Source organism: Dendropsophus ebraccatus, chromosome 3, assembly GCF_027789765.1.
Source record: "Dendropsophus ebraccatus isolate aDenEbr1 chromosome 3, aDenEbr1.pat, whole genome shotgun sequence".
Lineage (NCBI taxonomy): Eukaryota > Metazoa > Chordata > Amphibia > Anura > Hylidae > Dendropsophus > Dendropsophus ebraccatus.
The window spans coordinates 84684931-84710135 of record NC_091456.1 but is presented as its reverse complement, the minus strand read 5'-3'; the positions used below and the strand labels follow the sequence as shown (position 1 = coordinate 84710135).

Sequence of the window (25205 nt, the reverse complement as noted above, 5' to 3'; positions counted from 1 at the left end):
CCGGCTGATTCTGAGATTGTTTTCTCGTGACATATTGTACTTTACATTTCTGGTAAATTGGAGTCGATACTCATAACGAATCTTTATGAAAAAAAAACCAAATAATGTGGAAAAATGTGAAAAACTGCATTTTTCCAACTTTGAAACTTTTTTGCGTATACAGAAAGTGGTTATACCACATAAATTATATATTAAATAGCATTAGCAACATGTCTACTTTATGTTGGCGGCATTTATTAAACGATCTTTCATTTTTTTTTAGACAATAGGAAGCTTAAAACATTAGCAGCAAATTTCAAAATTTTCAGAAAAATTTCAAAATCAGATATTTTTAGGGACCTGTTCAGGTTTAGGCTGGGTTCACACTATGTATATTTCAGGCTGTATTTGGTCCTCAAGTCAGGTCCTCATAGCAACCAAAACCAGGAGTGGATTGAAAACACAGAAAGGCTCTGTTCACACAATGTTGAAATTGAGTGGATGGCCGCCATATAACAGTAAGTAACTGCCATTATTTCAATATAACAGCCGTTGTTTTAAAATAACAGCAAAAATTTGCCATTAAATGACGGCCATCCACTCAATTACAACATTATGTGAACAGATCCTTTCTGTGTTTTCAATCCACTCCTGGTTTTGGTTGCTATACAGCCTCACAAATACAGCCTCAAATATACTGTGTCTGAACCCAGCCTTGTGAAAACACAGAAAGGCTCTGTTCACACAATGTTGTAATCAAGTGGATGGCCGCCATTTAATGGCAAATATTTTCTGTTATCTTAATACAATGGCTTCTGTATTGAAATAATGGCCGTTATTTACCGTTATATGACGGCCATCCACTCAATTTCACCATTGTGTGGACAGAGCCTTTCTGTGTTTTCAATCCACTCCTGGTTTTGGTTGCTATGAGGACCTGACATGAGGACCAAATACAGCCTGAAATATACTGTGTGTGAACCCAGCATTAAAGTGTATTTGAGGGGCCTGTATGTTAGAAAGCCCCACAAAGCACCCCATTTCAGAAACTGCACCCCCCACACTCTGCAAAAGCATATCCAGAAAGTGTTTTAACCCTTTAGGGGAGTCACAGAAATAAAAGCTAAGTGTGTAAGAAATTTGAAAATTTTAATTTTCTGTGCAGAGATTTTATTGTAATCCAATATTTTTCATAATTATAAACCTATTACCAGAGAAATGCACCCCAAAAATTATTGCCCCGTTTCTGCAGTTTATAGAAATACCCCATATGTGGCCCTATTGCGCTATTTGACGCAACCACAAGCCTCAGATACAAAGGAGCGCCTAGTGAATTTCAACGCCTCCGTTATATTTGGTCATTTCTGACTGTACCACTTCAGGTTGGCAGAGGCTCTGGGGTGCCAAAACCTAAAGAACACCCCTAAAGGGACACCATTTAGAAAACTACACCCCTCAAGGAATGTAACAAGGGGTGCGGTGAGCATTTGGACCCCACAGGTGCTTCACAGATTTTCCGAACAATATGGCATGATAAAAGAAAAAATTATTTTTTACACTAAAACGTTGTTCTAGCCTTCAATTTTTCATTTTCTTAAAGGGATAAGAGGAAAAAAAAGACACAAAATGTGTAGCGCAGTTTCTCCCGAGTACGGAAATACCCCACATGTGGCGATAAAGTGCCAAGGGGGCGCAGGACGAGCCTCCAAAGGGAAGGAGCGCCAATTGGCTTTTGGAAGCTGAATTTCACTGGAAAGGATTTCAAGGGCCATGTCGCATTTACAGAGCCCTCGTGCTGCCAAGACACTGGAAACCCCCCACAAGTGACCCCATTCTGGAAACTACACCCCTCAAGGAATCTAACAAGGGGCACAGTGAGCATATGGAAGCAACGGGTGACGGGCACAAATGTGGAACAATGTGACGTAAAAGTAAAAAATTTAATTTTTTCACTTTCATGGCACAAATGTGCCCGTCATCAAGGGGTCCATATCCTCATTGCACCGCTTGTTAGATTCCCTGAGAGGTGCAGTTTCCAGAATGGTGTCACTTGTGGGGGGTTTCCAGTGTTTTGGCAGCACGAGGGCTCTGTAAATGCGACATGGCGTTCATCATCCATTCTTGCCAAATCCAACCTCCAAAATCCAAATGGCGCTCCTTCCCTTTGGAGGCTTGCCCTGCGCCCACATGGCGCTTTATGTCCACATGTGGGGTATTTACGGACTCGGGGGAAATTGCTCTACACATATTGTATGTTTTTTTCTCTTTTAACCCCTTGTGAAAATGATAAATTCAAGGCTAAACCAACATTATAGTGTAAAAAATGTAATATTTCATTTTCACGCCACATTGTTCCACATTTGTGCCCGTCACCAGTGGGGTCCATATGCTCACTACACCCCTTGTTACATTCCTTGAGGGGTGTAGTTTCCATAATGGGGTCACTTGTGGGGGGTTTCAACTGTCTTGGCAACACAGAGGCCTTTTGAATGCAACATGGCCCCTCGAAATCCATTCCATCCAAATCCAGCCTTCAAAAACGAAATGGCGCTCCTTCCCTTCGGAGGCTTACCCTGCACCCGCATGGCACTTTATGTCCACATGTGGGGTATTTCCGTACTCAGGAAATGTGCTCTACACATTTATTGTTTTTTTTTATCTTTTAGCCCCTTGTGAAAATGAAAAAATCATGACAAGATTAATGATTTAGAGTAAAAATTTTACAAAAATTACACTAAATGTTGGTCTAGCCTTGATTTTTTCCATTTCCACAAGGGGTTAAAAAAGAAAATGAACACAAAACGTGTAGGGTAGTTTCCCCTGAGTACGAAAATACCCCATATGTGGGCATAATGTGCCATATGGGCACAGGGCAAGCCACCAAAGGGACAGAGCGCCATTTAGAGGCTGGAATGGAGGATGGAGGCCATGTCGCAATTACAAAGCTCCTGTGCTGCCAGGTCAGTAGAAACCCCCGACAAGTGACCCCATTCTGGAAACTACACCCCATAAGGAATCTAACAAGGGGTGCAGTGAGGATATGGACCCCACTGGTGACAGTCACTTACGTAGAACATGTGCCGAGAAAATAAAAAATACAATTTTTTTCATTTTCACATCCCAAATGTGGCCGTCACCAGGGGGCCATATCCCCGCTGCCCCCCTTGTTAGATTCCTTATGGGGTGTAGTTTCCAGAATGGGGTCACTTGTGGGGGGTTTCTACTGTCCTGGCCGCACAGAGGCTTTGTAATTGCATCATGGCATCCTCTAATGGGAATGGCGGCCATACCTACTTAGCTGGGGAAAAGGGACCATTCTAATTTATTTGGGGGTATTAGGCCAATTATTAGTTTATAAGGTTGGAAATGACAGGTGTCCATCAAATTCAACCTGTGTTGATCCAGAGGAAGGCAAAAAACCCTCGTGAGGCAAACAGTAGCCTCATCACAGGGGAAAAATTCCTTCCCGACTCCATAATGGCGATCAGAATAATCCCCGGATCAACGTGACCCCTGAAATAGGAATAAAGGACAGAATTTAGATAATGTAGAACCCCAATGACGTGTGGTGCGCCTTGGAGCAATCCAGTATGCAGAGGCCGGGGGGATCAGGACAGGTGTCACACTGGAAAATGGTGTCCTTCCCCCTGTTACCCCACACTCTGCACTTCTTCTGGGGTCTCCCTTTCTCCAGTGTGTGGGACGTCACCTGGAAAATGTTGTCCTGGTGCGATAGGGGGTCCTTCATATCCAGAAGCGCTGGGGCCGCTCCATGGCTGCTAAATATTAGGGCTCTATTACTGCTTCTGATATGTTCGGATCGTGCCGCAAGCTACAGTAGCTCGGGCAGCGAGGGACCAGAAGAGGGGCTGCTGGTATAAAGTTATCCCCGTACAGGTGGTAACCTTTATCCAGCAGTGGGAAGATCAGTTCCTGGACGATCTTTCCACTTGTTCCGAGGATGGGGGGGCATCTGGGGGCTGGATTCAGGTGTCCCTTCCTACATACACTCTAAGGGTACGTGCACACTGCGGAATCGCGACAGATAACCCTTCGTGCATTCCGCAGTTGGCACCCGCCGGCAGAGTGATGCAGGCGCACGTCTCCACACGTGTCATAAGACTCCATTCTATGCACGGGTGGATTCTGCTCTCCGTCCAACGTATTCCTTCTTTGGATGGACGACGGATTCCGCCCGTGCATAGAATGGAGTCTATGACACTGGTAGAGACATGCGCCCGCATCAGTCCGCCGGCGGGTGCCAGCTGCGGAATGCACAAAGGGTTATCCTTCGCCATTCCGCAGTGTGCACGTACCCTAAATCTGTAAGTGTACCCTGAGGTACGCTCACAGAGTTTGGAGAATTTCACACCATACCGTCATCTCTTATTGGGACGGTACTGGCGGAAAAGACGTGTCTGGGGGGCAGCGTACGCTACGCTACCCCCAGACACGTCACTCGATGATGAGGATGAATGGAGGAAAGAAGGATCCCCCCATTCATCCTCACTGGCTGTTTCGGTGTCGGAGGCAATAATAACGTATCCCTCTGACGCCGAAAACACCCTGGGGGCCATCTTTATACGGGGATTGGTATATGGGGTATGTAGTGGTGTAGTCTCAAACTTTATTCAATGTAGTGTGGTGTAATGTAGTGTTTTTTACATGTTTTTTTTTACAGTAAGTATAAAAAAAAAACCTACGCCAACAAAGGAGTTGCTGATAAATGCCGCACTTATCTGCGGCACTTATCAGCAGACCGTGGCAGTAGGATATAGAAAAAAAAACACCCTACGCCAAAAAGGAGGAGTTGCTGATTAGCAGCGCACTTTCGTGCGATGCTGATCAACACTCAGCGGCGATAGGGTGCGGAAAATAGAAAAAAAAATAATTTGGAAAAAAACAACAACAACTTTTTCTACATTCTGAACATCCCTGTAGCTGCTGATAAGTGTATTACACATATCAGCCGCTAGAGGGCAGCAGAGCGCAAAATCCGGAAAATGACGAGGCTGGAGCCGAAAATAGACGAAAGAAGACGACGGGGACCGCCGGAAAGATCCGAAGACGCGCCGGAAAGACGCGAACCCGAAGACGCCGATCAGGACCCCGGGACAGGTGAGTAATGTACAAATACCTGCTCTGGACCCCTCCGCTACCTAGCTGAGGGGTCCAGAGCAGGTATTTACTATTTTGGGGGACTCTGATCGCCGTGCCACCGGCCCGATCGCCGTGAACGGCCGGCCGGCCGTTCACGGCGATCGGGCTGGTGGCACGGTGACCACCATTACTTTTTACAGTAATTTTTTTCCGGGTCATCGAGTCACCGATGACCCGGAAAGGTTCCGATCGCCGCTATTGGCTGATCTGAATTGATCAGCCTATAGCGGCGATCGTAAGCACGGGGGGTGTTAACCACCCCCCGTGCCGAGAAGCTATGATGGCCTGCTATGATTTATAGCAGGTCATCTACCCCGATCGCTGTGTGCGAACACGCAGCGATCGGGGAAACATCGGGCGTAAATTTACGCCCTGATGCGCCAAGTACCAGGGCGCAAGGTTACGCCCGATGTCGTTAAGGGGTTAAAATTTATTTGGAAAAGAAAGAAAAACTTTTTCTAGAATATATTGTAGTGTGGGATGTGAACCCCTTAAAGACAGAGCCAATTTTGATTTTTGCCCTTCCGTTTTTTCCTCCTGCACCTCCTTTGCACTTAGAAGGCCATAGCAGTTGCATTTTTTCACCTAGAAACCCACGAGCCCTTATTTTTTGCGCCACTAATTGTACTTTGCAATGACAGCGTCAATTTCATAAAGTACACTGCCAAATCAGAAAAAAAAATGTGTGGTGAAATTGAAGAAAAAAAACGCATTCTGTTTATTTGGTGGGTATTTGTTTTTACTCTGTTTTTACGCTGATTACAACGATATGTAACATGTATAACTTTTCTTTTATGTGATGGCTTGTAAAAAATTCAAACCATTGTTAACAAATATGTTCCTTAAATCGCTCTATTCCCAGGCTTATGGCGCTGTTATCTTTTGATCTATTGGGATGTGTGGGTTGTCATTTTTTGCGCCATGATGTGTTCTTTCTATTGGTACCTTGTTTGCGTATATGCAACTTTTTGATCGCTTTTTATTACAATTTTTCTGGATTTAATGAGACCAAAATTGCTCAATTTTCCACTTTGGGACTTTTTTACACTTACGCCGTTTACCATGCGAGATCAGGAATATAATAAATTTATAATTCGGACGATTATGCACGCGGCGATACTAAACATGTTTGTTTATTTTTATTTATAACACGATTCAAACTTTTATTAAGGGAGGGGCTTTTTATTTACAACACCACTTATATATTTATTGTACACATATACTAGAAGCCCGGCGCGCGCGCTGAGAGATGAGTCCAACGCTCATAGAGAATGACAGGAGAGTCCAGCGCTCCGTCATTCTCTATGAGCGTTGGACTCATTTGAGGAGCACGCGCGCCGGGCTGCAGCGGCTGAGATCTTCATCACCCGACCACCTCCAGAAGCGGGACTCGGCGGGATTAGGTGAGTATAGGGGGCTCTAACGGGGGTCGGGAGCCTGTCACCACGGCACGGGGGGTGACAGGTTCCCTTTAATGATTGATTTTCATGAAGACGCACACGGTAAGTAAGCACTGCTGGTGAGATCGTCAATGGGAAACTGGGAGCATGGATATATGCATACCTGTGCTATCAGTTTCCCTTTAAAATAATTCACTTTACAATATAAGTAGGGATGGTCCGAACCTGCCGAGGTTCGGGTTCGTATGAACTCGAACGCTCGGCAGCAGATTCCCGCTGTCTGCCCGCTCCGTGGAGCGGCCGGATTGCCTGGAAAACTGGGATACAGCCTATGGCTATGGCTGTATCCCAGTTTTCCAGGCGGTCCTCCCGCTGGATCCGCCCGCTCCACGGAGCTGGCAGACAGCGGGAATCATTACCGAGGGTTCGGGTTAGTACGAACCCGAACCGAACTCTGTTCAGACCATCCCTAAATATAAGTACCAGATTTGGTTTGAACGATCTATCTACACCAGAACAAGAGGAAGAATAGATTTCAGTCATTTTCCACATTAGCACTTATATGGCCAGATGTGAAAGATGCCAAAATTCCAAGGCAACAAATGGCATCTAATATTTAAAGGGGTTATGCAAGGTTAGAAAAAAAAGTTATTTCCATGCAAAAACAACACCACCCATGTCTCCAGGTTGTGTGTGGTATTATAATTCAGGTACATTCACTTCAATGGAACTAAGTTGCAAAACCACATCCAAATGGAGGACAAGAGTGCCCCTAGCAACCAATCAGATTCCACCTTTCATTTCTCACTCTCTCTTTGGAAAATGAAAGGTGGAATCTGAGTCAATTTCAATTTACACCATGTTTGATAAATCTCCCCCTGGGTCTAAATGGTCTGAAAGCTCTGACCTAAATGGATGATGCATACAATCTTTATTCAACATATCAAGAAGATACCAGACATTTCTAGATCTTTGCTTTCCTCCCAGTGCAAGTAAAACCTTTAACTTCCTTCTCGGTCCCGCGCTGCCACCCCCCATATCTCATCTCACCTTTCCACCAATACTGAAGAACGCCTCTCCAAACTACTCTCCACATCACACCTCACCACCTGCGCACTTGACCAAATCCCATCCCACCTTATCCCCAACATTTGTCCCAGCACTAAATCATCTTTTCAATCTATCACTAACTACTGGCATCTTCCCATCTCCATATAAACATGCAACCATCACACTCATCCTTGGGGCCCTATTACACGGAAAGATAAATCGGCCCTATCTGGCCAATTATGGCTCCATGTAATAAACAACGATCAGCCGATGATCGTTGGCATCCGCTGATCATTGTGTTTATTACACTGAGCGATAATCGGCCGAATAGGGTCGATTTCGTTCCGTGTAATAGGGCTATAAGGATGAGTGTGATTGTTGATATAGGTTTGGACCTATAGTTGTCAGGCACCAACCTCGCAATGCTACGTGTAATAGCAGTGCGCGGTCGGTGGCTGACAATTTTCAAAGTGTATACATTACCTATCCATGCTGCAGGGCTCCTCTTGCGATCTGCTTTTCCCCGGGTCCCGTGCGATTCAGCTACAGAGCGGCCGCTCTGGAGCTGCAGCGCACGGGACCCGGGGAAAAGCAGATTGCAAGAGGAGCCCTGAAGCATGGATAGGTAATGTATACAGTTTAAGCAAGGACTACAAGGACATCGGTAATGGTGTAATAGAACCCTTAAAGACACATCCCTTGACCTTACCTCCTTATTCAGCTACCGCCCCATCTCACTTTTGCAGTTTGTCTTAAAACTCCTGGAACAACATGCCTACCGTGAACTATCCTCCCACTTTTGATTCAACTAATTTTTCGACTCCCTGCAATCTGGCTTTCATTCCCACCACTCCACAGAAACTGCCCTCACCAAAGTGGCCAATGACTTGCTAACGCCTCGCGTCAATACTCTGTTCTCCTTGACCTATCTTCTGCCTTCGACAAAGTTGACCATTTTCTTCTCCTACAAACTCTTTCATCCCTTGGCGTCACTAGCTTAGCCCTTTCCTGGATCTCCTCTTACATCTTCAACTGCACTTTTAGTGTCTCCCACTCCCACACCACCTTCTCCTCTCCTTGCCTCCTCACTGTTTATGTGCCCCAAGGCTCTGTACTCGGGCCTCTTCTCTATCTATACCTCTGGCCTGGGATGCATTATAGAATCCCACGGCTTCAAGTACCACCTCTATGCCGATGACACTCAGATCTACCTCTCTGGTCTGGATGTCACCTATTTGCTATCCAGGATCCCAGAGTGGCTATGGTTATATCTTCCTTCTCCTCTCGTTTTCTAAAACTCAACATGGACAAAACAGAACTAATCATCTTTCCCCCATCTTGCTCCACCCTACCAACTAATCTATCAATCACCATCAATGGATGCACTCTGTCCCCTTTCCCCCAAGTCTACTGCATTGGGGTCGCCTTAGACTCTGCCCTGTCTTTTAAACCACATATTCAGGCCCTGACCACCTCCTGCCGCCTTCACCTCAAAAACATTTCCAGAATCCGCTTTTTTCTCACCCCTGACTCCACCAAACTGCTTGTGCATACTCTCATTATCTCTCGCCTGAACTACTGTAACATCCTCCTCTCTGGCCTTCCATCTACCACCTTCGCTCCCCTATAGACTATCCTTAACTCTGCTGCCCAACTAATCCACCTTTCCCCACTGCCTCTCCCCTTTGCCAATCCCTTCACTGGCTCCCTATTGTCCAACATATTAATTTTAACCCTTTGAGGACCAGGCCCAAAATGACCCAGTGGACCGCGCAAATTTTGATCTTAGTGTTTTCGTTTTTACCTCCTCCCCTTCTAAGAGCTCTAGCACTCTCAGTTTTCTATCTACAGGCCATGTAAGTGCTTGTTTTTTACAGGAATAGTTGTACTGTGTAATGGCGTCATTCATTTTACCATAACATGTATGATGGAATTCCAAATATGTTATTTATGAAGATATAAATAGGTGAAATCGTAAATAAGAATGCCATATGGTAACGTTTGGGGGGTTCCTGTGTCTACGTAATGCACTATATGGTAACAGCGACATGACACTATTATTCTATAGGTCAGCCCGAACACAACCATATGCAGGTTACACAGATTCTCTAATGTTATATATATATTTTTTTATGAAATCCTTTTTTTTGGCAATTAAATATTAATAAAATGGGCCTATTATGACGCTTATAACGGTTTTATTTTTTCACCTACGGGTCTGTATGGGGTGTCATTTTTTCCGCCATGATCTCTAGTTTTTATTAATACCATATTTGTGAAGATCGGACGTTTTGATCACTTTTTATTGATTTTTTTTAATATATAATGTAACAAAATCGGTAATCTGCGCACTTTTTCCCCTCTTTTCCTGTACGCCGTTTACCGATCACAATGACGCTTGTTATATATTAATAGATCGGACAATTACGCACGCTACGGTATATTATATGTTTATTTATTTATTCATTTTTATATGTTTTATTTATATAATGGGAAAGGGGGGTGATTTAGACTTTTATTGGGGGAGGGGTTTTGGGGTAGTGTAATAGTGTTTTGAACTTTTTTTTTTTTTTACACTTTTGAAGTCCCTTTGGGGGACTTTTACATACAGTACTTTAATTTATACACTGATCATTGCTATGCCATAGGCATAGCATTGATCAGTGTCATCGGCGATCTGCTCATTGAGCCTGCCTGTGCAGGCTCAGTGTAGCAGATCGCCGATCGGACCGCACGGAGGCAGGTAAGAGACCTCCGGCAGTCCGTTTCAACGATCGGGACCCCCGCAGTCACTTACACTTAAATGCCGCGATCACGGCGTTTAAGGGGTTAATGACACGCGGCAGCGCGATCGCTGCAGCGTGTCATTACCGGTGAGGTCCCGGCTGCTGTTTGCAGCCGGCCCCCACCTGCTATGAAGCGCGCTCCGCTCCGGAGCACGCTTCATAGCGGGAGAAACACCCAGGACGTAAGGTTACGTCATGGGTCGTCTGGGGACAGACTTCCATGACGTAACCCTACGTCCAGGGTCGTCTAGGGGTTAAATTGTTGACCATGACATACAAGGCCATCCACAACCTGTGGATACAATCCTTCATGAACCTCTCATCCTCCAATGACATCCTTTTGTGTTCCCACTGAAAACTCATCTCTTTAAACTAGGCTACAACCTGTAAAAATTCTGCATCATACTTGACTGGCTGCACTTTATAGATTGTAAGCTCTCGCATGCAGAGTCCTCTCTCCTCATGTACCAGTCTACCATTTGCCTTTAATGAGTTTTGATCTTGTAATGTCCTGTTTGTTAACGCCTTATCTGTTGTATAGCGCTCTGGAAATAATAATATTCCATATTCATTAGAAGTGAGAAGAGGATAGTGGAAGGTGCAGGACACGCTGCGGCTTCTCAGCCCTTAAACTGGTTCAGGAAACAGCTTCATAGGAAGAGGGAGGTGCAAATAAATACAAACTGTAAGGAACTACCAATGTCTACTGCTGCTAAGCCTCTCAAGAGACCAGGCCATGTTCACACACCGTAAAATAAAGGTAAAAATACAATCCTAATTTTAAGGTACAAATATGGCCATATTTTCAAATAAAGTGCTCAATTGAAGTCAATAGGAAATGGTCCAGCAGTGCACGCACTGTATAGTATAATGGCCGTAATGGATTATGACCATCCAAATAATGAACATCCACATGATTTATAACCTGCTTCTGCAAGATAACTATTTAGAAGCTCCCGACATCATGATTAATCATGATGCCGGGAGCTCCGTGGACAGTTCATAGAACACTGTTTCTGTACGGACAAAATTCTATGGACGCGTGAATGACCCCCTTCGCCTTGGAGGTAGCAAACATTGTCTTGCACTGGAAAGAAAGCAAAGATCTAGAAATGTCCGGTATCTTGATTTGTTGAATAAAGATTGTATGTATCATCTTTATAAATCACTAGTCAGACCACATATGGAATACTGTGTACAGTTTTGGGCACCGGTATATAAGAAGGACACAGCTAAACTAGAGCGGGTGCAGAGGAGGGCAACAAAGGTCATTAAGGGAATGGGTGGGTTACAGTACCAGGACAGGTTATCATGCTTGGGGTTATTTACGCTAGAAAAAAGACTTCTTAGGGGCGATCTGATCACAATGTACAAATATATGAATGGACAGTACAGAGGTCTTTGTAGTGGTCTTTTTACTCCTAGGTCTGTAACCATGACAAGGGGGCATCCTCTACGTCTAGAGGAAAGAAGATTTAATCATCAGCATCGACGCGGGTTCTTTACTGTACGAGCGGTAAGACTGTGAAACTCTCTGCCACATGATGTTGTCATGGCCGATTCATTAAATAAGTTCAAGGGAGGCCTGGATGCTTTTCTTGAACAATATAATATTACAAGTTATGGGCATTAGATTTCCGGTGATACGTGGTGGGGTGGTTGTCGTCTCCCTAGTGGGGGTTTTTGCCGTCCCTGGATCAACACAGTAGGGTTTCCCTAGGTTGAACCTGATGGACTCTTGTCTTCTTTCAACCTTATTTACTATGTTACTATCCATTTACACTCACCGGCCACTTTATTAGGTACACCTGTCCAACTGCACATTACCACTTAATTTCTAATCAGCCAATCACATGGCGGCAACTCAGTGCATTTAGGCATGTAGACATGGTCAAGACAATCTCCTGCAGTTCAAACCGAGCATCAGTATGGGGAAGAAAGGTGATTTGAGTGCCTTTGAACGTGGCATGGTTGTTGGTGCCAGAAGGGCTGGTCTGAGTATTTCAGAAACTGCTGATCTACTGGGATTTTCACACACAACCATCTCTAGGGTTTACAGAGAATGGTCCGAAAAAGAAAAAACATCCAGTGAGCGGCAGTTCTGTGGGCGGAAATGCCTTGTTGATGCCAGAGGAGAATGGGCAGACTGGTTTCGAGCTGATAGAAAGGCAACAGTGACTCAAATAGCCAACCGTTACAACCAAGGTAGGCAGAAGAGCATCTCTGAACGCACAGTATGTCGAACTTTGAGGCAGATGGGCTACAGCAGCAGAAGACCACACCGGGTGCCACTCCTTTCAGCTAAAAACAGGAAACTGAGGCTACAATTTGCACAAGCTCATCGAAATTGGACAGTAGAAGATTGGAAAAACGTTGCCTGGTCTGATGAGTCTCGATTTCTGCTGCGACATTCGGATGGTAGGGTCAGAATTTGGCGTCAACAACATGAAAGCATGGATCCATCCTGCCTTGTATCAACGGTTCAGGTTGGTGGTGGTGGTGTCATGGTGTGGGGAATATTTTCTTGGCACTCTTTGGGCCCCTTGGTACCAATTGAGCATCGTTGCAACGCCACAGCCTACCTGAGTATTGTTGCTGACCATGTCCATCCCTTTATGACCACAATGTACCCAACATCTGATGGCTACTTTCAGCAGGATAATGCGCCATGTCATAAAGCTAGAATCATCTAAGACTGGTTTCTTGAGCATGACAATGAGTTCACTGTACTCAAATGGCCTCCACAGTCACCAGATCTCAATCCAATAGAGCATCTTTGGGATGTGGTGGAACGGGAGATTCGCATCATGGATGTGCAGCCGACAAATCTGCGGCAACTGTGTGATGCCATCATGTCAATATGGACCAAAATCTCTGAGGAATGCTTCCAGCACCTTGTTGTATCTATGCCACGAAGAATTGAGGCAGTTCTGAAGGCAAAAGGGGGTCCAACCCGTTACTAGCATGGTGTACCCAATAAAGTGGCCGGTGAGTGTAGGTCAGAGCTTTAAACCCAGGGGGAGATTTATCAAACATGGTGTAAAGTGAAACTGACTCATATTGCACCTTTCATTTTCCAAAGAGTCTGTGAGGAATAAAAGGTGGAATCTGATTGGTTGCTAGGGGCAACTGAGCCAGTTTCACTTTACACTAGTGATGCATGATGCACCGAAATATCGATACTAATATCGATATTCGGGGCAAAAAAACGGTTCGGTACCAGGATTTCCTGGTATCGATACTTTATGTTAAGATGTGCAATAGCGCAGCTTAACAGAGTATAGTGCAGAGAACACGGCCGGCGGCTATCTGAGCGCCGGCCGTGTTTGCTATGTGCTCCCCACCCCCCGCGCGGTTCACCAACTCCTTCTCCATGCTGCCCGGTCAAGCAGGTTAGTGAGCCAGCGTGCCACAGCACATGTGTCACGGCCGGGGGTTAACCCCACACTACCCACTGGCCGACCCCTGTTCTGCAACCAGCGGGGGCCGTCCGGGTACGGCATGCCGCTGTCACTAACGGAGCGGAATTCATACTGGGCTGTGCTCCGTTGTGACTCCCAGCCCCCGCCTCCTCACTACGGGACAGTCTCCAAAGCCATCGGCTGCGGCGTACGGAGCGCTCAGATGCTGCTGAGTGCTGACACTTCACAGCGGCATATACACAGTTACACCGGCTATTTAACTGTGTAGATGCTGCTGTGTCAGCAGCATCCGAGCCGCTCCGTGTGCCTCAGCCGATGGCTTTGGAGATTGTCCCGTAGTGAGGAGGCTGCGGCCTGTGTGCGGGGGCCGGGAGTCACAGCGAGGAGGGAAGCAAGGACTGATGCCGGGACCGGACAGCATGGAGCAGGAGGTGAAGGTTCTGCTCCACTACAACTATTACTATCCCCAATGTACTATACTAGTGCTGGGTCAGCACTGGTATAGTATGTTGGGGATAGTAGTTGTATAGCTATGTGTCAACCATACAACTACTATCCCCAATATACTATACTAATGTTATGTGTCAGCCATACTACTACCCCAACCTACTATACTGTGCATCTGCAATACTACTACTCCCTCCATCATACTATACTGTGCATTTGCCATACTACTACCCCAAACCTACTATACTGTGCATCTGCCATACTACTACTACCCCCAACCTACTATACTGTGCATCTGCCATACTACTACCCCCAACCTACTATACTGTGCATCTGCCATACTACTACCCCCAACATACTATACTGTGTGTCAGCCATACAACTATTATCCCCAACATACTATACTGTGTCTCAGCCATACAACTACTACCCCCAACTTACTATACTGTGTGTCAGCCATACAACTACTAACCCCAACATACTACACTGTGTGTCAGCCATACTATCTTCCCAAGTCATATATGCAAACACGGTACCAATCAAATCTGCAAATCACTGCGCACTAAAAAAAAAAAGACTCTCAGACAGCCCCACCGGCTGAAAGATTTTAAAAGTTATGGGAATCAGAAAACAGCATTATATTGAATAATTATTGGGGGGGGGGGGGTTTATACGCCAAGTATCGAACTCAAAATTCTGGTATTGTGACATCCCTACTTTACACCATGTTTGATAAATCTCCCCCCTAGTGTTTCCCAATTTCAGTCCTTAAAGTGACACTGTCACCCCCTTTGTTCATTTTGACATCTCTACACAGGTGTAAAGGGTAAATTTAGTGTTTTTCATACCTTATTTCATATCATATGTCATGGTGCTTGTTCAAGTAAAAAGTGTCCTTTTATCATCTGCAGATTGTATTAAGTGGGCGTGGCCTCGCGGCACTAGCGCCACATAACCCCGCCCACAACGGCACAATTGGCCCCGCCCCCTCGCCGGCCATTGGAACAGGCTGGCCGAAAGGTCTAGACTCCACCCCCTTTACGTTGGACAACCAATGGGTGTCAAGGGGGCGGGACCAACCGTGCCGTTGTGGGCGGGGTTATGTGGCGCTAGTGCCGCGAGGCCACGCCCACTTAATACAATCTGCAGTTGATAAAAGGACACTTTTTACTTGAACAAGCACCATGACGTATGATATGAAATAAGATATGAAAAACACAAAATTTACCCTTTACACCTGTGTAGAGATGTCAGAATGCACTAAGGGGGTGACGGTGTCACTTTAAGGCCCACCAACAGGTCATGTTTCGATTTCCTTAGTATTTCACAGGTAATAGAACTATAGTCAGTGCATCATATATTGCCACAGGTGTTCTTTGTATGGGATATCCTCAAAACATGACCTGTGGGTGGTCCTCGAGGACTAGATAAGGAAACATGGATTTAGGGTTTTACGACAAATTGATTTTTAAAGCTTAACGATCACAGACGAGAAATTTTAGTTAATAGTTAACTTGAAATAGTTGACCATACTACACAGAACGTTAGCTGTTAGCTATGATCGTTACCACAATAGTTTACTCCATCTGATCTCAGCAAATGAAGGAACGATGTGGAATTACACTGAACGATTAGTGAATGAATGTGGAATTACAGCAAACAACTAACAATGATTTTGTTGTCAGCACAAAACGAACGATGAGCGATTTGTCATTGGTCGTTTGAGCTCTGTCTGTATTTACACTAGGGATGCACGATGCACCGAAATATCGATACTACTATCGATATTTCGGGCAAAAAAAACGGTTCGATACCAGGATTTCCTGGTATCGAAACTTTAAGTTAAGCTGAGAACACGGTGGGCGGCTAGCTGAGCGCCGGCCGTGTTCTCTATGGGCCTCCCCCTGCCCCCTGCAGTCTCCTCCTCTGCTCTCCCTCCCTCCGCTCCCATTGGCGCCAATTTCAAATAGCCGGCACTTAGCTATTGCTAGTGCCGGCTATTTAAGTATATAGATGCCGCTGTCACACTGACAGCGGCATCTGACCCCTCCTGAGCCCGCTCCATATACAGCGGGGGTCGGCTACTGTGTGTAACAGACCCCCACTGCTGGTGTCTCTCTGATAACAGAGTCCGGCTCCGCCAGACTCTGTTATCAGAGAGATGATTTATGCCGAGGAGTCGGAGCTGCACGGAGAGCGGCTGGAGAGGGAGAGCGGGAGAGGAGGACGGAGGAGAAGGCTGGAGGGAGAGCGGGAGGTCCGGGAGAGAGGACAGAGGAGAAGGCTGGAGGGAGAGCGGGAGGTCTGGGAGAGAGGACGGAGGAGATGGAGAGCGGGAGGTCCGGGAGAGGAGCCGGAGCTGCACAGAAGAGAGCGGCTGGAGAGGGAGAGCGGGAGGTCACGGAGAGAGGAGGACGGAGAAGGCTGGAGGTGGGGAGGATGAAGAGGGAGAGCGGGGGTCTGTGAGATCCGGGGGAAGTGCAGCACATGTGAGGATCCAGCCGGCTGGCAGGTGGGGGAGGTGGCCGGGGCTGAGAGGAGCAGATAAGATCGGCTGTAGTGTGTGGGATCCTGTCTAACCTCCTCTTCTCTTCCTCCGCAATCTTGGTAACTGGTGCAGTAGAGCTGTCTTAGTGATGGGTGGTGCAGCAGAGCTGTCTTAGTGTTATCTGATGCAGCAGAGCTGTCTTAGGGTGGTATTACACGGGCCGAGCAGGGCCCGATAATACCTGTAAACGAGCAGCGATCTGCTAGATCGTTGCTCGTTTACTGGGCCTATTACACGGCCCGATAATCGTTTGACAAGAGCTGCAAGGACATCGTTACCGATGTCCTTGCAGCCCTTGCTAAACTGGCATACATTACCCATCCACGTTCCAGGGCTGCTCCTGCGTCCGCTTCTCCCGGGGGTCCCGCGCGCTCTCTAGCGTCACAGCAGCCTGTCAGCTGGTAGGCCGCTCAGCCAATCACAGGCCGGGACCGCCGCGGCCTGTGATTGGCTGAGCGGCCTATCAGCTGACAGGCCTCTGTGACGCTAGAGCGCGCGCGGGACGCAGGGAGAAGCGGACGGCAGGAGCAGCCCTGGAACGTGGATGGGTAATGTATATCGTTAGTCGCCGGCCACGCACCGCTATTACACGCAGCGGTGCGCGGTCGGCGCCCGACGAAAATAGGTTCTAAACTTTATCAACGATCAGCCGATGATCGTTGTCATCGGCTGATCGTTGCATTTATTACACGGAACGATAATCGGCCGAATTGGCCCGATTCGGCCGATTATCGCTCCGTGTAATACCACCCTTAGTGTTATCTGATGCAGCAGAGCTGTCTTAGTGATGGGTGGTGCAGCAGAGCTGTCTTAGTGTTATCTGATGCAGCAGAGCTGTCTTAGTGTTATCTGATGCAGCAGAGCTGTCTTAGTGATAGCTGATGCAGCAGAGCTGTCTTAGTGATAGCTGATGCAGCAGAGCTGTCTTAGTGATAGCTGATGCAGCAGAGCTGTCTTAGTGATAGCTGATGCAGCAGAGCTGTCTTAGTGATAGCTGATGCAGCAGAGCTGTCTTAGTGATAGCTGATGCAGCAGAGCTGTCTTAGTGATAGCTGATGCAGCAGAGCTGTCTTAGTGATAGCTGATGCAGCAGAGCTGTCTTACTGATAGCTGATGCAGCAGAGCTGTCTTACTGATAGCTGATGTAGCAGAGCTGTCTTACTGATAGCTGATGTAGCAGAGCTGTCTTACTGATAGCTGATGTAGCAGAGCTGTCTTACTGATAGCTGATGTAGCAGAGCTGTCTTACTGATAGCTGATGTAGCAGAGCTGTCTTACTGATAGCTGATGTAGCAGAGCTGTCTTACTGATAGCTGATGTAGCAGAGCTGTCTTACTGATAGCTGATGTAGCAGAGCTGTCTTACTGATAGCTGATGTAGCAGAGCTGTCTTACTGATAGCTGATGTAGCAGAGCTGTCTTACTGATAGCTGATGTAGCAGAGCTGTCTTACTGATAGCTGATGTAGCAGAGCTGTCTTACTGATAGCTGATGTAGCAGAGCTGTCTTAGTGATAGCTGATGTAGCAGAGCTGTCTTAGTGATAGCTGATGTAGCAGAGCTGTCTTAGTGATAGCTGATGTAGCAGAGCTGTCTTAGTGATAGCTGATGTAGCAGAGCTGTCTTAGTGATAGCTGATGTAGCAGAGCTGTCTTAGTGATAGCTGATGTAGCAGAGCTGTCTTAGTGATAGCTGATGTAGCAGAGCTGTCTAAGTGATAGCTGATGCAGCAGAGCTGTCTTAGTGATAGCTGATGTAGCAGAGCTGTCTTAGTGATAGCTGATGTAGCAGAGCTGTCTAAGTGATAGCTGATGCAGCAGAGCTGTCTTAGTGATAGCTGATGCAGCAGAGCTGTCTTAGTGATAGCTGATGCAGCAGAGCTGTCTTAGACAGATATCACTAACTTTATTTTTAACACAATAAAATAAAAATAGTCCAAAAATTGGTATCACTGTAATAGTGCAGGGGTATTATATTTCTACCACTGTATTTTGTTTTGTTTTTTTATACTTTACTAAGTATCGAACTGGTATTGAGTATCGAAATAAAAAAAGTTAGTATCGGTATCGAACTCAAAATTCTGGTATCGTGACATCACTAATTTACACTAAACAATTATCGTTTAAATTCGTACGATATAACGATAATTTGCACAGTAATCATCCTGTGTAATAGGGCCCTTAGAATACCCATGGCTCTTAGATACAGAACTGGATAAAACAAATTAGACAAATGACAAGCTGGGGAAGGAATCGTGCCACCACGCACTTCATCTAGATATCATTAACAATCAGAGGGGGATCTAAGGGTGACTTTACACTGACAGATTTATCTGACACATTTTTGAAGAGTATTTAAAAAGAGGATAAATCTCAGTCTTTCCATTATGACCTGTTTTGTTTATAGTCTGTTCCTGGCTTTGACTACAAAAATCTGTCAGATAAATCTCTCTGTGTAAACACATGATAATAATGTAAATGTATCACCAAATTGTTTTTTTTTCCAGCTCATCATTGTAGTTTATTCCAGCCTAAAAATTCCTGGCCACCAGGCATACATGGCTACGTTTAATAGCAATGCGGGGCCGACAGCTGATAAAAATAAGCCTTATACATACCACTCCCCTGCTGGAACTTCAGGGACTAAAGTGAAAATTTGATTAATTCGCCCAGAATTGTAGAATCGTTTTGATTTTTTGTGAAAATCGTACATTCAATTTTCACAAAAAAATCATTGCAGGGGGTGAGGTTGGCGGTCCGGAGAGGAGCGGTGAGGTGTGTAGCGGCAGGCGGAAAGGTGTACAGCAGCAGTACAGCGTGGGGCCGGTGAGCAGTGCAGGCAGCCTCCAGCCGCTTAAACTAGCAGAGCCACCGCTGACCCGCCACCCCCTTGGGTCCCTGTCGCACATGGAGCTCCCTGGTCTCTGGAGGAGGCCGCGGGGACTGCAGGGCAAGGTGATCGCATCGCTGCGAGTCCTGGAGCTGTTTAGCAGGATCGGGGGTGCAGTGCAGACCACCAATCCTGCTTTACAGCCTCAGGACTTGCAGAGCGCGTGAGCGGCTCCCAGTAATGTCAATCTATAGGTTGTTACCAGCCGAGGTGAAGATGTCATCCTGCCGCTCACACTACACAATGGAAGGAGAAACCTAATGGAGCTTAAAGGTTTTTCCTCTGGCTCAGAGACGGGGCCTCAGGGCGTGTTGTGTGTTTGTTGTACATGGATCTGTGTCTTCATGTTTGTTTGTGTTGATGTCTGTGTGTTGTGTGAAATGACACATATGCACTTACCAGAATGTTTATACTCTAAATACTGCCATACAGTGCTAAATAATACTGCCAGTCACCCCAGTCCCCTCTCAGTCACCCCATGCCTGGTGGTGTAGTGGCCAGATTGGCTTACTGCAATCCCTTATACTTACCAACTTGGGCCTCTTCTGGTTCCCGGCTGTTTCATCTGCAGCAGCCTAAAGCAATCCAGGCCAGATAACAGATCAATGCAGTACTTGATATACTGCATTGATCCCCATGAGCAATCATTGTATTGCTCATAGAAGTGCTACAGGGGGACTACAAAAGTAGTGTTAAGAAAAGTTTTCAAATATTTAAGAAAATAAAAAAATCACCCCCTATTTTTTTAAATTAGAAAAAAAAAACAAAACAAAAAAAAAACATACTTGCTATTGCTGCATGCAGAATGGCCCAAACGATTAAATTATGACACTCCTGATCTTTAATGGTAAACAGCATAGGTGGAAGTACTGTGTAAAATTGCTGCTTTTTGGTAAATTGTTATGTAAACTTTTTCTGGATTTGAAGTTATCAAAAAGTCGCATATACACAAGCAAGATGCTGATAGAAAGTACAGACTATGGCACAAATAATGACGCATCAAATAGCCCCATAAAACAAAAAAATAAGTGTTACATAGGTCATAATAGAGCAATTAAATTTTTATTTTTTAAGTTTTAATTAAGTAGGAAGATAAAATAAAAATTATAGAAATTGCCTATCAGTGTAATTGAACTGACTGAACATAGATAACAAGTCAGTTTTACCACAGGGTGAATGGCGTAAAGACAAAACCTGGTAAAATGGGAAAAAAACCCACTTTGCTGTGACTGTGGGAAAAACACCTATCACACCTGTCATACTGGGATACTCCTTCAAAGATCTTTTAGGCGGTGCAATGAGGCGGCTATATGCACACGTCTATATTTCAGTCTTTATTCTAATATTCAGGGTTTTTTGCAACCCAGCCATTTTTCTTTTTCACAAAACGGTTGAAAATACATTTCTATACTCTAATCAGCTGAAGAGAGGACCGTGGGCTGTAAAATTGAAGGGTGAACCAAAATACTGTATGTGAGCATAGCCTCACTCGATCACATTTACAAACAACCCAAGCAATTAACCACTCAGAATAATTCGTGGGAAGAATGTGTCCTGGCATTCACACAACGGCTCAAGTTACAATGACAAGGAAACGAAAGTAAGTGAGCACCTATTGCCTTGCAGTACTACACATACCCATGTAACAGGACCACTACTAGGAAAGAGGCTTCCTATACCAGACAACCAGCACAAGGCTAGTCATAACTGGCATAATGCAAACTCATCCTTGCATCCATATGACACCCCCAGCTGAGAGTTGTTAGAATGGGTCATCAGACTAGGTCTGGTGGTTGTCATATGGATGCAAAATGGAGTCTGCTTTATGCCAGTGTGAGACTAGCCTTGTGCTGGTTGTCTGGCTCCTAATAGTCATCCTGGTACATGGGTATTTGCAGTATTTCAAGTCAACAGAGGCTTACTTTGTTTCCTTGTCATTGAATCTGTGAGCTCTGTCCCCATACGGACAGGCACAACTGCTATGGGGTATGTAGCAGGATGTGCTCCCTGCCCCCCATCCCATAATAACTTCTGTATTGTAATGGAGAAGGGGGGTTGGGATGTCACCCACAAGTGAAACAAGACAACAAATGCAGAAAAATAAGGATCAGGGATGGTGCAACCCAAGCATGCTCCAGTCCAATTGTTGGGCATTAGAATACCGGTGGCTGAAGTAGCTGCATGCCGCCCTAGGGAGTCCGCTAACCATGGATACAGCCTATGGCATCCAACTTTTATCAGCTACCAGTAGTATTCAGACGCATGGGCCTGAGTGGTGCTCATCTCTAATAAGAATATACAGACAGGAGATGGGACCCCACCTCTATGGCTAAGCAGCTACATGGCCATGTGCCATCAACTGGGGTAAAGGGCAAATACACACATGGAAAACCATTGATCGCTGTGGGGGCAATCTCCATTCATTAACAGTATGATCAGCACATACGGGGTCACCATACACCCGGAGGACCCCTATACACAGCCCCCCCAGGACCCCAGGCAATGTAACAGTCCAGCAGCACATAGAGGGTTACCATACACCCGGAGGAGGACCCCTATACACAGCCCCCCCAAGGACCCCGGACAATGTAACAGTCCAGCAGCACATATAGGGTTACCATACACCCGGAGGACCCCTATACACAGCCCCCCCAGGACCCCAGGCAATGTAACAGTCCAGCAGCACATACGGGGTCACCATACACCCGGAGGACCCCTATACACAGCCCCCCCCCCAGGCAATGTAACAGTCCAGCAGCACATACAGGGTCACCATACACCCGGAGGACCCCTATACACAGCCCCCCCCCCCCAGAACCCTGGGCAATGTAACAGTCCAGCAGCAGGGTCACCATACACCCGGAGGACCCCTATACACAGCCCCCCGGGCAATGTAACAGTCCAGCAGCAGGGTCACCATACACCCGGAGGACCCCTATACACAGCCCCCCAGGACCCCGGGCAATGTAACAGTCCAGCAGCACATACAGGGTCACCATACACCCGGAGGAGGACCCCTATACACAGCCCCCCAGGACCCCGGGCAATGTAACAGTCCAGCAGCAGGGTCACCATACACCCGGAGGAGGACCCCTATACACAGCCCCCCAGGACCCCGGACAATGTAACAGTCCAGCAGCAGGGTCACCATACACCCGGAGGACCCCTATACACAGCCCCCCAGGACCCCGGACAATGTAACAGTCCAGCAGCAGGGTCACCATACACCCGGAGGACCCCTATACACAGCCCCCCCCCCCAGAACCCTGGGCAATGTAACAGTCCAGCAGCAGGGTCACCATACACCCGGAGGACCCCTATACACAGCCCCCCGGGCAATGTAACAGTCCAGCAGCAGGGTCACCATACACCCGGAGGACCCCTATACACAGCCCCCCAGGACCCCGGGCAATGTAACAGTCCAGCAGCACATACAGGGTCACCATACACCCGGAGGACCCCTATACACAGCCCCCCCAGGACCCCGGGCAATGTAACAGTCCAGCAGCAGGGTCACCATACACCCGGAGGAGGACCCCTATACACAGCCCCCCAGGACCCCGGACAATGTAACAGTCCAGCAGCAGGGTCACCATACACCCGGAGGACCCCTATACACAGCCCCCCAGGACCCTGGGCAATGTAACAGTCCAGCAGCAGGGTCACCATACACCCGGAGGACCCCTATACACAGCCCCCCCCCCCAGAACCCTGGGCAATGTAACAGTCCAGCAGCAGGGTCACCATACACCCGGAGGACCCCTATACACAGCCCCCAGGGCAATGTAACAGTCCAGCAGCAGGGTCACCATACACCCGGAGGACCCCTATACACAGCCCCCCAGGACCCCGGGCAATGTAACAGTCCAGCAGCACATACAGGGTCACCATACACCCGGAGGACCCCTATACACAGCCCCCCCAGGACCCCGGGCAATGTAACAGTCCAGCAGCAGGGTCACCATACACCCGGAGGAGGACCCCTATACACAGCCCCCCAGGACCCCGGACAATGTAACAGTCCAGCAGCACATACAGGGTCACCATACACCCGGAGGAGGACCCCTATACACAGCCCCCCAGGACCCCGGACAATGTAACAGTCCAGCAGCACATAGAGGGTTACCATACACCCGGAGGAGGACCCCTATACACAGCCCCCCCAGGACCCCGGACAATGTAACAGTCCAGCAGCACATACAGGGTCACCATACACCCGGAGGAGGACCCCTATACACAGCCCCCCCAGGACCCCGGACAATGTAACAGTCCAGCAGCACATACAGGGTCACCATACACCCGGAGGACCCCTATACACAGCCCCCCCCCCAGGCAATGTAACAGTCCAGCAGCACATACAGGGTCACCATACACCCGGAGGAGGACCCCTATATACAGCCCCCCCCCCCCCCCATCTCCCGGGTTCCCCACCAGTCATCTAAGTGAGGTGCGGTGTAAGCCGGATTAGTCCGCAGCTGTATCCCAGTGCCGGATTATCAGGAATCCCCCCGGCAGCAGAGGAGGCCGGGGCTTCCCTACACTCGTGTACACCCAGGACGCCTCCTCCTCCTCACATGCCTGCACACCTGTGCGCCCTCACCGGTAACCGGGCAGCTCTGCCCCCCGCCCCATACACACAGCTGACACATCCCGTACAGCACACGGTAGCCGCTCACCAGTCTCTCAGGATCCGCCGCTCCGCTATAACGGCCCCGCCGTGACTCTCCGGGCTGGCTCAGTGACGGCTCCCGGCTGACATGCCCGGCCGAGGGCGGCGGTGTGGGGCGGATGGACCGGCTGCCTGGACACGGCCCCTCCCGGCAGTTTCGTTTCCAGTTACTGCAGATTCTCTACACTTTCGCCTTCCCGGTCTCCCTTCCTCGTCCTGGCTGGCACCGCCCATGCCCCGCCCCTAACACGTGTGCCTGTCACCGGCCCCGCCTCCTCCCCTCACGCACAAGCTAGTGATGGGGCGCAGTGGTCAGTGTCAGACCGGCTGCACAGTCAGCGCTTCAAGCCAAAAGCCGGAGCGGAACCAACTGCGGAGTTTAGCTTCAAGTGAAATCTCTAAACTGCAGGGGCAGCTGTAGGAAGAGTCATGAGGCTAACGTGATGCCCCGCCGTACTCCCCAGCACAGGACCTGCAGAGCGGCTGCTCCTACCACGTGGTGTCAGGAGGAGAGAAGAGGCAGACCAGGAGAAGCTGCTGCAGGACACACAGTATCACTTACTATTAGCCCAGGTATATAGAGAAGAATACTGACCAAAGGCTGCTGTGCATAAGGCATGTGCAGCACAGGTATATAGCACAGGAATGGCCTTATACCCAGGGCCGTCTTAACAGCATTATGGGCCCCTGGGCGGAGGTGCGAATTGGACCCCCCCCCCCCCCCCCAACCGCCGCCATCAAATCCCCCACATCTTTGCAGATAGTGCCACACATAGTAGCCAATGCCCACATATAGTGCCCCCCACAGTAGCCAATCCCCCCATATAGTGCCCCCCATAGCAGCCAGTGGCCCCCAT

General features: G+C 47.6%; 1 protein-coding gene across 1 annotated transcript in view; it reads right to left on the bottom strand.

The window, feature by feature from the left end:
- The window catches only part of TDRD7 (tudor domain containing 7), a 94526-nt gene extending 69915 nt beyond the window's left edge, over positions 1–24611 (bottom strand). The window contains exon 1 of the mRNA XM_069962119.1: positions 24356–24611. The gene's annotated coding sequence lies outside the window, so the exon portion shown is untranslated. The remainder of the gene's footprint in view (positions 1–24355) is intronic.
- Positions 24612–25205: the final 594 nt, after the last annotated feature.